Raw genomic sequence first — 13,068 nt, forward strand, 5'->3', positions numbered from 1 at the left:
CCTCAAAAAAAACAAAAAACACTACTATTATTACTATATTTATTTACTTTTCTTTTGCACTGTTGTTACTGTTACAAATACTGTATCTTACATAATTGGTAATAATATTTCTCTGCTGCCATTACCATCTGCTTTTTTGCACTAGCATAAGTATTGCATATTTTATATTATTGTACATTTGATAGTTTATTGGAAAATTGAATGTTTAAATTTTAGTATTAGGAACTGATCTTATCTGTTGTGCCTGTGCACTTTATCTGTTTCACTGTTGGTGAATGAGAAACGTCCTCTTGAGTCCTTGTATGTCTGGTGAATGTGAAGAATTGACATTAAAGCTGACTTTGACTTTGAAATGTTATAGGCCTACTTCATATTGAGAAAATTTAGATTAGTATTGCGCAACAATCGGGAGATGGGGACCCCCCCCAAATATTGACAGGTATTTCGCACGCTGGGTATGACCCCCTTGCTATCGGTAATACTTAGTGTCAGTTCTCTACAAAAATTGTTAAGTTTAACATGTGTGGGGAGAAAAATCAGCAGCATTTGTGTCAAAGGATATCCACACAAAACCAGGCCACTTTTTCAGATTGATATATGCAAGGAATTGAAAAAAACAACAATCTTTTACACCTAAACACAGCTTGTGCAGGTCTGGTTTAAATCACAATGAAGTACTTGAAAGCCTGCGGTTCTTACTGCACCTGACAAAATGTTATAAAATCCAGATGGTGTGAATATTTTGCCATGTCCTGGAGCTGACATGTGTCTCATGCTATTTTTAAGAGTCCTGAAATAGTTACAGTGAACTTGGATTATTTCACAACTTCAAATAGAAAGTCACACATATGAAGCGGTTGAGGAATAAATAGGAATTCTCTGAAGATGACTCGTGTTGGCCTACTTTCTTTCCATGCAAGCCTCCTTAAAAAAAAAAAAAACACTATTTCATGTATAATTACACACCTGGTGGCAGCAGCTAATGCCTTCACGTTGTGACCAAATGCGCTACACATCCTCTGTGACCTCAGTTAGCCTAACAGCTTGCAATAGATAAAGGGAGCAGTTTCACATCGAGTACAAGTAAAGAGGGGAGGAGCTGGGGACAATGTGGGGGAGATATGTTTAAGATTGTTGTCCTCGGCAACAGCTACTCTGGTATTTACGTGTTATTCCCATATAAAAACAGGCTGTGAATTATGAGATGGAAATATGGAGTGAAATGAAAAAAATATGAGTTCTATGGACATTTTCTAAAACCTTAATTTATTTAAACCTTTTTTTAACTAATTTGTGCAATGACATATTAAATCCTATCATTAAATAGATTTTTTCTGTTCTGATACAAAGTTAGATATGCTGTATTCTTTAACAGGAAACCTAGGTTCAATCCCACGTCTTTGCTTAAAGCAGGCATGCCTTACGTCGGTCCTCAGGGGACACTGTCCTACAGGTTTTACAGGTTTCCCTGCTCCAACACAGCTGATTTTTTATTGATAGCTGATTAACAGGGTTCTGCTGAACTGCAATCATCAGACCCAGCTGTGCTGAAGCAGGGAAACCTCTAAAACCTGCAGGACACCGGCCAGGTCGAGGACCAACGTCTGGCTTAAAGTGCTGCGCTCATGGTTTGCACACCGTTCAGAGGTGGATTTGCTATTATTGTTAGGATTATTGTCCAGCTGCATAACCCACACTGCCATGTCCTTGAGCTTAAGGTCATCAACCAGGGGGCTTATTAATCAGGATTTTCTGGTAGAGCAGAACTGATGGTTCCATCTATTCCGTTTTAAAACGGTAAAATCGCCTAAGACCATTGCAAAATCACATGTTTTACTCTCATTATAATGTTTTCTTTGTGAAAACAAATTGTTCTCAAAATGAGAAATGAGCTCCATGGTCTTACTGTAATATAGGAACTAATTTTCAGTGGAATGTCTTAATTGTCAGAGGTACCGGTATGTCTTAAACCTTACCTATTTTCTTACAAAAATACCACTTTATTTTTTATGAGTGTTGTTACTTTAAAAATGCAAACTTTGATGTATTGTATTGGGGGTTTATATGATAGACCAAATCAGTAATTAATAACTGCAAAAGGGGAGAAAAAAAGGATGATTATGATAGTAAATGTTGATAATGCATTATAGAATCACCTTGAAATGTAATTTACAAAAGGGAATGTTTTAGTTTATGTCTCTTTATATATCTGTCCAGACATTTTATCAGTTGATCTGATGGTTCCATCTATTCAGTTGTAAAACGGTAAAATCGCCTAAGACCATTGCACTATGACATGTTTTACTCTCATTATAATGTTTTTTTGTGAACACAAATTGTTCTCAAAATGAGAAATTAGCTCCATGGTCTTAATATAGGTACTAATTTTCAGTGGAATGTCTTAATTGTCAGAGGTATGTCTTTATTCAGTTTAGTTCAGTTCCAAAATACTTTATTGATCCCAAAGGGAAATTAAATGTTTTTGTAACTCATATGTTGATAGGCATGAAGGACCTTCACAACAAAAACTGATCTAGTAATAAATAAAAATGTCTTAAATTAAAGGTGTAGTAGGAGATCTTTTCTGACATGTGGCTTGAAGATCTCCCAACAGCCACGTAGCGAGCAGTGAAATAGAAGGTCTGGAAGTGAAACGGAAAAAAAAATGGTCGCTGCTACACTGTGAAATCAACAAGTAATGTCCACCAATCTCAAAACACGGTCCGTGGTCCACTATTGGTTCCTGACACGTCAATCAGGGTGGTCTGCTTCTCCCTCCCCCCTATTCACATACCTGACACATGAACAAATCGACCCCCCATTGCTCGTGCAGGGGCTATTAATATTTCTTGAAGATACAACTGTGAAACGGAGAAGAGGACGCCATGGCTGGAAGCTAGCCACAGTTATGTTGTTGTTAGCTCAAGTCACGAGCACTCTGTCTCGGCTTGTTTCGTTCCTTGATCTCGGAAACATTCGAACACCTCGACAGACAGCATGCGCGTTCATGTGTTTAGAAATGTATGTGTATGGTCAAATATATAGCTTCAAGATCCAAGTGTGAGTGTAAGTCTATAATGAGATAATATGCACTTAAAATAAGATGATGCAATTGTTTTTTTCTTTCCTGTTTTAAATAAAAAAAGATAAATGTCAATTGTCTTGTGACGCACCTCCTCAATTCAAGACAAATTACTTATTTTGCAGTGTTCTGTCTTGCACAGGACCTGGAGGAGCCTTTAACTAACTTTCTGACTGATCTAATTTTCATCAAACTTGAAACCCAGAATATCAAATGATGACTGTTTATGTCTCAACTCACCCAAAAAGTGGTCATTTTGAATTTGGTTGCGTTTGATCATGATTACCAGTCACTGCTGATCAAAGGTACATTTTAATCACTGCGATTGAATGGTTCATTACTCAACATAAAGCGGTGGACTATCTACAATAAGACATTAAATTGATTTTTGCAGCCATAAAACACCAATATGGGTGAAAGTATTTGTGGTTTTAACTTTCAAACTGAAAAGCTGGAAACCCTCCTGCATCACAAATCAAATTGCTGATACCTCTAACTCCAACATTCAGCTTGAATTTAGACAAAATGGAGGGCTACCTGGATAGCTGAAACTTGGGAATAGGTAGCAGTTTAAAAAAGAAATAGGATTCAGCCTTCAAGTGACAAGTCAAGCCAGGAATTTACGAATTTGCCTGGAAAGTGAGGAACATGTTCTTAGAACATTGGTTAACATCGTTATTTGTAGAAAATAAGCCAATCGGACACAAACCAAGAAACCCTGTGCAAAAAGCATTCACAAATATATTGTTGTTGTTGTTTTTTTACCAATAGCCTTCTGCTGTCATTGCAGTCCACAGGCAATGCTGAGATTCACATCCATTGCACATGAATGATTCAGAGAGTGTATGTTTTCCTTGTTTCCAAAGCCTTCCTCCAGACAACCAGCAGTTTGCATGAATGCAGGTGGGGTGAGATGAATGATCGAGACCCTAATGCGCAAATGACCTGAGAAGACCATTACCTCCCGAGAGGAAGATAAATGCAGGTAGGAGGGGACATCAGCACTGCTCAGTGTCTGTGACAGCAGCGCGTCTCTCAAGTGAGGCGGCGTAATGTGAATGTATCGCTACACGGGAGGTTGACTATTTCATAAATGAAGTTGTCTAATGCCCACAGCCGTCTGCCTGAGTCATTAGGCTTTTGGGTTTCCATCATGCTGGACCCATTGGCCTGGACTTCAGCGAAAGAAAAAAAAAAAAAAGATGTAATAGTGGACATTTTAATATCACGCTTGATGAGGCTTCATGTCTTACGGTTTGCTTTCAAGTCAACTAATTTTGCACAGAAGTCATTAGTTTTATAGATCATTACGAGTTGAATCATTTTCTTATGCAATCAGACATGCTGCCTGCCAGCAGGTGTCAAATTACTCATTCTGGAAGTTGTGTTGAAGGTTAGATTTCTGTTACACAAATCCTAACTTCTTGCTGGTATGGGCTGGTAGTACTTATATATTATTTTCAAAAAATGCCACAGAAATATATATTGCACCAAGAAATGCTTAAAAATTCTCTTTTGCTCTTTTTCTATTCCATTTATTAATAAATAAATAATATCAACATTTCCCATGTTGCTGTTCTTAAGGTTTAAAGTATTTTAGAATAAAATCAAAGATGTAGTCATCATATATGATTAAAGTTCTATTCCTCTTTTGAAGCCAGTAACTTCTGCACATTTTGTTTTTTCTTTTAAAAAAGAAAATCAGCTGTTTTAAAGGTTTTATATTTTGAAACGGTATCTCTAAAATCCTAAAAGGCTAAAGCAGCATGTCTGTTCAGCGACTGACTATAACCTTTATAGTTATTTATTAATTTATAGTCAATTTATTAGCTAGACAGTCTAGCTAATTGATCTGCTTACACTCTATCTTACCCTATAGGCAAACAAAGCAACATTATTCTTATTCTGTGCAACAAGAATTATCCCCGAAAAACTCTAACATATTTATTGAGTCTTATTTCTGCATATTTTACTTTCTACTCTGCGACTGTGAACATATATAAAATATTAGCAGCAATAAAAAAGAAACTAAATCTTTTATAAAGACGAAGGGCTTAAGCTTATAATGCTTTAAATTATCTCAGTTTGGGATCAAAGTAAAATATAACCATTTATTCATTCATATATATTATACAGTACAAAATATATTTACTGGTGAATTAGTATTGGAAGTAGCAGACCCTGGTCTCTGATTTTGATGGACTGTCAACACACTCAACCACCAAATCACCCATTTACTAAATAAATAGCTTTGGTTTTTTCATCAGTTTTAATTTTTACCCAGGTTGGTATATGTTAGCTCAGTGTTTTCTCTTTTTCAACCCTTGTCTCCACGACCCACTGATCTGAAAGTTTTCAATGAATAACATGAATGAATAGGTAAAGCTTCTGCAACGCTTGATGGCATGCTGGAAAAAAATGCAGCATTTTGAATCACGTATGATCAGAATCAGAAGTAGGTTTGAACTTAAAGCCATTCAAAATGTCCCCACTTCCCTTGATGGACCCTTGGCTGGTCTCCAGAGATTCTTTTTTTAAAACATCAATCTTTGTACTAAAATATTCTTTTTGTCATGATTTGTGGACATTAAGATCTAAAGAGAAGCGCCATCTCCTGGTCCGACCCTGTAATTCAGTGAAAGGGTGGAGTCAGAGTAAAAAAATATGCAAGGGTAGGGTCACTCCAGTGGCTGGAAGTTGGCTGACATTTGGAGGGGCCATTTGGAATGCCTGCTACTGTACAAGAAATCTGACTTTTTGTTGATGGTGTAGACAAATTCGATATATATATATATATATATATATATATATATATATATATATATATATATATATACATATAATATATAGTGCAATATATGGTATATAGCGATATACTATATACACAGTAAAGTGCATGTTAATGTAACGCAGGAGGTCTGGAGATGCTTGGCATAGCTTGTAGGTCCTGGATGGGGGAGAGAGAGAGGCAGGGTCAGTGTCATTGCGGTCTGTGGGCCTTGTTGATGAGGCTGGTACCGGATGGGAAGAAACTGTTCTTGTGGCGTGAGGTTTTGATCCTGATGGACCGCAGCCTAGTGCCAGAGGGAAGTGACTGAAATAGTTTGTGGCTGAGGCGCAAAGGATCAGCCACAAACTTCCCTGCACGCCTCAGACTCCTGGAGGTGTAGAGATCCTGGTCAAATGGAAGATTGCACCTTCTCTGGAGACCGGATGATACGCTGCGTTCTGCCCTTGTCCTCGGCGGTGGCACCAGCGTACCAGATGGTGATGGAGGAGGTGAGGATAGACCCAATGGTTGAGGAGTAGAAGTTCACCAACATTGTCCTTGGCAGGTCGATGTTTTTCAGCTGCCGCAGGAAGTACATCTTCTGCTGGGCTTTCTTGTTGAGGGAATTGATGTTCAGCTCCCACTTTAGGTCCTGTGAGATGTTAGTTCCCAGGAAACGGAAAGACTCCACAGTATCAATTGTGGAGTCAAAGAGGGTGATGGTAATAGCTGGGTCTGAGTTCTTCCTGAAGTCCACAACCATCTCCACTGATTTTAGAGCAGAGCGCTCCAGGTTGTTCTCCCTGCACCAGGTCTCAAACAGGGGGTAAAATAGAACCTCAAGACCAAGATTAATTGCCCCACTTTATCTCGTCAGACAGGTTTTATTTTATAGACTTCAGTGACATACAGTGAGGTTTTGTTAGGAATCCAGTTTGTGTGGCCTGCTTGAGTGTTTTTCCTTTTCCACCACCAGGAGTTTCCCTGTCTTCGCTGTTCCTCCTTGCACACCTGCGGCTCATTGGATCATTATCTGGAGGAGTATTTGAGCAGTAAGCTATCACTTCCTCGACGTCAGAGTGTTTGCCAGTTTTTGGGTACTCTAGCCAAGCTGAGTTTAGCTGAGTCTTTGCTCCCCGGCAGGAAGCTTTCCTGTGTTACTGGATTCCTGGACCTTCTCTCCCCTGGAAGGAAAAAAACGAGTTACACTGAGCAGGGGAAAACCTCCATATGTTCCGTTCAAGTACCCATCGGAAATCCGAGTGACAGTCCACTCCATTAATCCTCCGGGTCCAACGCTTGTCAACCTGTCTGCCCTCGAACGTGTGCACCTTTCTCTGGATTTACAACGCAATCTGGATTCAAGGACTAACAATGCCCCCCTCAAAACGTGAGTTCCCAACCTTGCAAAATCTCAGAGCTTCCAAGATTCCCATGGTACCTGAACTGACCACTGAACTTCCCTTCTCACTTCCAGTTCCGGGTCACAGGCTCAGTGAGTTCAAGATCCAACTCATGTTTACTCCTTCGATAAACCTGTTAAATTTTTTCCGTGCTCTCTTGGTTTCTCTGCATGTGTGTCAGATTTGTTAAACTGATCATGACAGGTTTGGATTATAATTGCCCTCAATCAATCTTACCTCATGATTCACCAAGGTTGGTTGAAAAGGATGGGTTAGATTGCTACATGGTCCAGATTAGTCAAGGTACCTTTTACAACTAGTGTTTTATTTACTTGGATCACTATAGTTAAAATTATTATATTCATAATCATAATAAATATATAACATTGTCTTAGCAACAACGAAAAAAAAGTGTTGCATTATTTTCAAAATAATAGCATGAATTGTTGTAAATTTAGGTTTAAACTGTTGAGTAAAGATGTGATTTTCCTGAAGACATTTCACAATAGGAGAATCTCATACAGGCCCATGCTTATAGCTTTTATATGTTTTATTTAATCAAGTGGGCATGAAGGATTTTACTACATTGAGTGTGGAAAGCAATGTTTTCCTGCATCAACTTGTGATGGCCAAGCATGGCGGTGAGCAGGAGGGAGCAAGTGCACTCAGGAGAGAAGCACTAACAGTGATGGATTGTTCACTAGGGAGAAGTTGAGACACACCAAGCCGCTGCTCCTGCATGAAGGCAGAAGCAGGAATTAACAGCGGCGACAGATTAAAGTAATGTTCCTGCTTTCTTCTTGTTTTCTCTGACTGCCAGGTATCCAGGTTCGGCAGCATGAGCTGACACGGCTGAGACGCAAAGATGAATGGCCAGATTTTTATCCTCACTGCAGCGGAGGAAGAGGAATGTCGGAATGACTGAGTATCAATTCCCCACTTCCACCCACCTGAAACGGTGTTGTACTCGTGCCGTTCTGAATAAAAAAGAAAACAGAGCTTTCCCTAGCAATGGTCCTGCAGAGAGACAACAGCACTGCGGATTGTGGCCAGGCACCATACCAACAGGTAAAAACAGTAAGCCTTTGAGGGAGACATGTCGGATCAAATCGAATATTTGAAGAGTGAAAATGGCTGGATGAGGTGGGGTAATAGACCAATCAAACATTCATGAGTCTCTGTATCAACGTTGGCGGCAGCATTTGTGCAGCTGACCTCCATCAGAGAGGCCCTGAGACAGAATTGCTCACGACCTCATCGTCTCACAGCGAGCGCCGTTGACAGCTAAGAACACAGACACGCCCAAGAACACACACAGGCAGTGGCGAGAACATGCACCTGTTTGTTTCTGTGTTTCAGTGTGTGAAAAGGCCTGTAATTTGACATGTACTTAAACCAATCCCTCTTCCTAAAAAAGCAATCTCGTTCCTTGATTATCTTCCAGAACCCTGTGTCTGAAATCTGACTGCCATCTGGTTGGTGGGAAGTGCAGAAAAAAAAGTGATCTGGATGGTTTTAGGCTCCTGTTATTTGTTCATTTTCTTCAATTCACTGTAGGAGCCCTCCTTCTAAAATTAAACAAAACAATATAAGATCATTTTAACTTTCATCTTGTTCTGATATGCGCCTCTAAGTCTGTCGCATACAAGCTGTTAGTGATTGCAAAGAAAACAGTAAGTCCTACGGACTCCTTTTCTCCGATGAAAGCACTCAGGGTTAAAGTAAGTCCTGCCGTCCCACCAACTCACATTCCAGTTGTGATCATTGCGGCAGCTTAGCAATGCTGACAAAAGGATTGTAGCTGATCTTTCGGCTGAGAGGGTTTTGTCAGGAGCATTAAAATCCAATCATCCTCTGGCACCTCTGTCATACATCCAGCTTCCACCTTCTGGATTTTCTTGTGTAACTCATTCACCTTCAGCAGAGGAGACTGCAAAGTGCATTAGTGCAGAGGGAAAGGAATGACGTTTTTAGGTGCAGGAGGTAAGATGAAAAACATTTGGGATAACAGTAAAGCTGAGAGTGCGGCATTTTAAACGGCTGGGAGGAAATTTTACTTGGTAATAGTAAAATTCGTCTCCCAAGAATCTGTGGAAGAACATGACAGGAAGATAAATCAATAAAATGAAGATATGTATGGAAAAAGGACGTAACATTACATGTATTCAGACTGATATACTCAGTGTGGAGCAATGCAATTTTTATATATTTAGATATGAAGTGACATTTACAGAATATACTGTCCTATGATGAGAACATGATTAAAATGTTGTTTTTCACACCATACTGAATATGCTCGTCTGTCTGTCTGTCTGTCTGTCTGTCTGTCTCTCTGTCTGTCTGTCTGTCTGTCTATCTATCTATCTACAGTAGTGGCATTTTAAAATGGCTCTTCCCAGTCAAACCAGCCGAATGGCAGCCAACTTCCAGCCATTGGAATATTTCCTTATTCTGTCTCCACCCTTTCACTGAATTACAATGTTTGACGCTTCCCTTTAATGTCCACAAATCATGACAGAAAGAATATTTGAGTACCGTACAAAGATTGTTTTTTAAAAAGGAATCTTAGGGGACCAACCAAGGGCCCTATCAAGGAAAGTGGGGAAATTTTGAATAGCTGCTAGTCTGTCTGTCTGCACTGCAAGAAATGGAAATCTAAATAAGTAATTTTTGCTCAAATTAAGTGCACGTTTTCTTGAATTCAGGAGGTAAGTGAGACACTTTGCCAATGGAACAAGACAATTTACACTTAAAATAAGAAAAAACAATTGCTTTGTCTCATTTCAAGTGTATATTATCTAATTATCTTATTTTAGGAGTAAAAATACTTATTCCATTGACAGATCATCTTATTTGCCTGCTCAAATTAAGGGTAAATACACTTCATTTAAGAAATTTTTTACTTATTTCTAGATGTTTTTTGCAGTGTGTCTGTCTGTCTGCTGTCTGTCTGTCATCAGAGCAACAACACAGGCAGGTAACTAAAACAGCTGCACAAGTAACAATGGAAACAGTGAAATCGGTCTGGGCCATTCTCCAATCCAAACATCTCTTAATATTTATCCAGTAACCATCAAGAAGGAAAACCTAAACCTCTAAAGGAGAAGAGTCAGACCAGTTGCCATCTGACAATTACACCTTCTTTTGTATTAAATATTTCTGGCATTTATATTCAAACACTCAGATGTTATAAATATGTTAATCTTAAGAACGTTCATTAAGACATAACATTTTTTCCTCGTGTTTTATAAATGGTCAATGCTCTGATCCAGGAAAGGTTTAACCCGTCTCAAGCCCATGTGAGGTAAAACGGTGAGTCTGGTTAAAAGGTTCCGCCACAGTCTGAATGAAAAAAAGCTGAGAGAAGAATCATTTTTATGTTGTCTTCCCCCTTTCACAAGATAATAGTAAATAAAATAACTTGATGCGTCTTTTGTTTGCATTTTTATGAATTACCTAAATAAATACATTTTCTGTAGACATGCATTTTATAGCCATAGTTATCCAAGGTTTATTTATTCATTTTACTGGTTTATTCATTGATTACTATTTTATTTAAGGTGTTTATTCAATTTAATCTATATGGTTCCTTATGAGTTTACTTTTTTTATATATAATAAATTAACTTAACAGTTTTTTTGCTTTCATTGTTTCTTTATATTGAAAGTTTATAGAAAAGATACATGTAAAATATATTTTCGATTTACTTTACCCTTATTGACCAACTGCTGTTTCCAGGCCGTTCAGCCCTTGATGCCTCCACTCCTAAAACAGTTTCTCATATCAGTTCTCAAAAAAACAAAATAATAAAAAATGTAAAAAATTATTTAGCACCAGAAGGAAGGAAAGCCTTATTATTGAGCATTGTGTGCAAAGATCAAACCATTTTATGCATTTTTATCTCTGTCCTGTTTCCTGTCCATATAGTTTCTTATGCAGCTCTTTAGCCACATCTGGGGGCAAACCTTCAATGATTGCAGCTCACATGATGGGTTATTGGGCTCAGGGGTTCAGTGCAGATAAGGTTCTTGGTGTTGTTTTTCCCATATTTTAGGCCCCGTCCACACGAAGTCAAAACGAACACGAAACGCTAACATTTTCCAAAACGTTTGTCGTAAAGACGGAGACGTAAAATAAATGTGATCGACCACACGAATGCATGAAAACGCTGCAAAATGTATGCCAGGCCTGTAAGTGGCGCTGTGGTGCCAAAGCAAAAATAGGCGAAAAAAGGCAACGAAAAAAAATGCGGTCAGACCTTAAAGATGGAAACGCGAAAACGGCGTTTTAAAATCTTCCCACTCTGAAGGCTTAATAAAAAAAAGATCGTTTTCAGACCCCGAAACGCCGGCTTCGTATGGATGAGAGGCTGGTTTGGTGAAAAATTTGTGCGTTTAGGCCAGGGTTTGACTTTGTGTGGACAGGGCCTTAGTCTCTGAGTCTATGACAGGATGAATGAAGCCATCGTTTATCTCCAGTTGTTTGACTTTTTCGTTTGATCACATATGTAGTAATCAACATGCAGCGTGGCTGCACTGAGAAACAGGTGGAGGTGGGGGGTGCTTAGAATTAGCTACCGCTTGGGCAGAACTAGGCAGATCGTTGCCCCTTTTAATCCTTCAGCCACCTTCAATAATTTTTCATCCTCTAACCTGATTTTTTTTTAAAAATGCCTTTTCACTTTTAATTTCATTTTAGATTAATTCCTCCAGTTTGTCAACACATTTTTAATACTTTTAATTTTAACCTTTTACTTTATGCCCTACTTACGGTACTTTAAAAAAAATTAGTTAATGTCTATGAGTTATTAATTTCCTGTCGGGTTCATTTTCTTAAGAAGAACTGAAATACAGACTTATCGATAATTATTCCTACAGGAAGGAGAGACAGTTGAACCCCAGACTTAAACATACTGTCTCCCACTGGACCTCCTCTGCAGAGCGTTTATTAACAGAACATGACGCATGGTTACAAACAGAGTATTGTTCTGACAGAACAATTGATCAGTTCATGAAGACAGAATGCTCCATCAGAATGACAAGGCAGGATGATCTCCTGACTGAATCATGAGACAGGAGTGGAGCATCCCCTCGCACAAATGTTTCATAAGCACACAGTAATTTTATAATTATCATTGAATAAACCCAATATTTCCTATAAAGGTTTGTCATTTTTCTCTCCTTAAAAGCAATCTAAAGATAAAATCTTATCAATTATACCGTGGATATATCACTGTATATAATAATTTGATAAAAAGAGAGTTTTACTGACAGACTCTAGCATTCACACAGATCTTTCCTTCCAGCAGGTTTTAGACTTCATGACTATGGGGTTTGTTTGAAAGGGTCAACCATACTGCACTGCAGGATTCTTTGGCATCTGAAAACACGGTTCTGCTTGTTTGCACTGCATGAATCCACAGCACTGCCTTTGTTTTCTCTAGTTTTGCCTTTGACAGGTAAAAAAGATAGTGTAACGGTTGTGTCATTACTCTCACACTCATTCACATGAGCGTTTTAGGAAAGGCAGCTGTTGTGAAGCTTTATTTTTCCAAAGTATAAGCAAAGCTGAAAAGAGACAGCAAATGGCAGCCCTAAATTACCAAACCTTACTTTCAACAACATATCCCAGAACTCATGTGTGTGTTCACACTTATATGCTTGAATTAAGGAACTAAAATCATTAAAAACCTCTGTCCATTTATCATGTTCCTATTTCACTGATCTCTGAGTTTTTTTGGGTTTATTTTAGGTAGCTAATCTTTTGAACAGCATCTACCTTTTTAATCGCATCTCTCTTTTGTGTGATCCATT

This window comes from Cyprinodon variegatus, unplaced genomic scaffold (genome assembly GCF_000732505.1).
Source record: "Cyprinodon variegatus isolate N-32 unplaced genomic scaffold, C_variegatus-1.0 Scaffold140, whole genome shotgun sequence".
NCBI classification, from domain to species: Eukaryota; Metazoa; Chordata; class Actinopteri; order Cyprinodontiformes; family Cyprinodontidae; genus Cyprinodon; species Cyprinodon variegatus.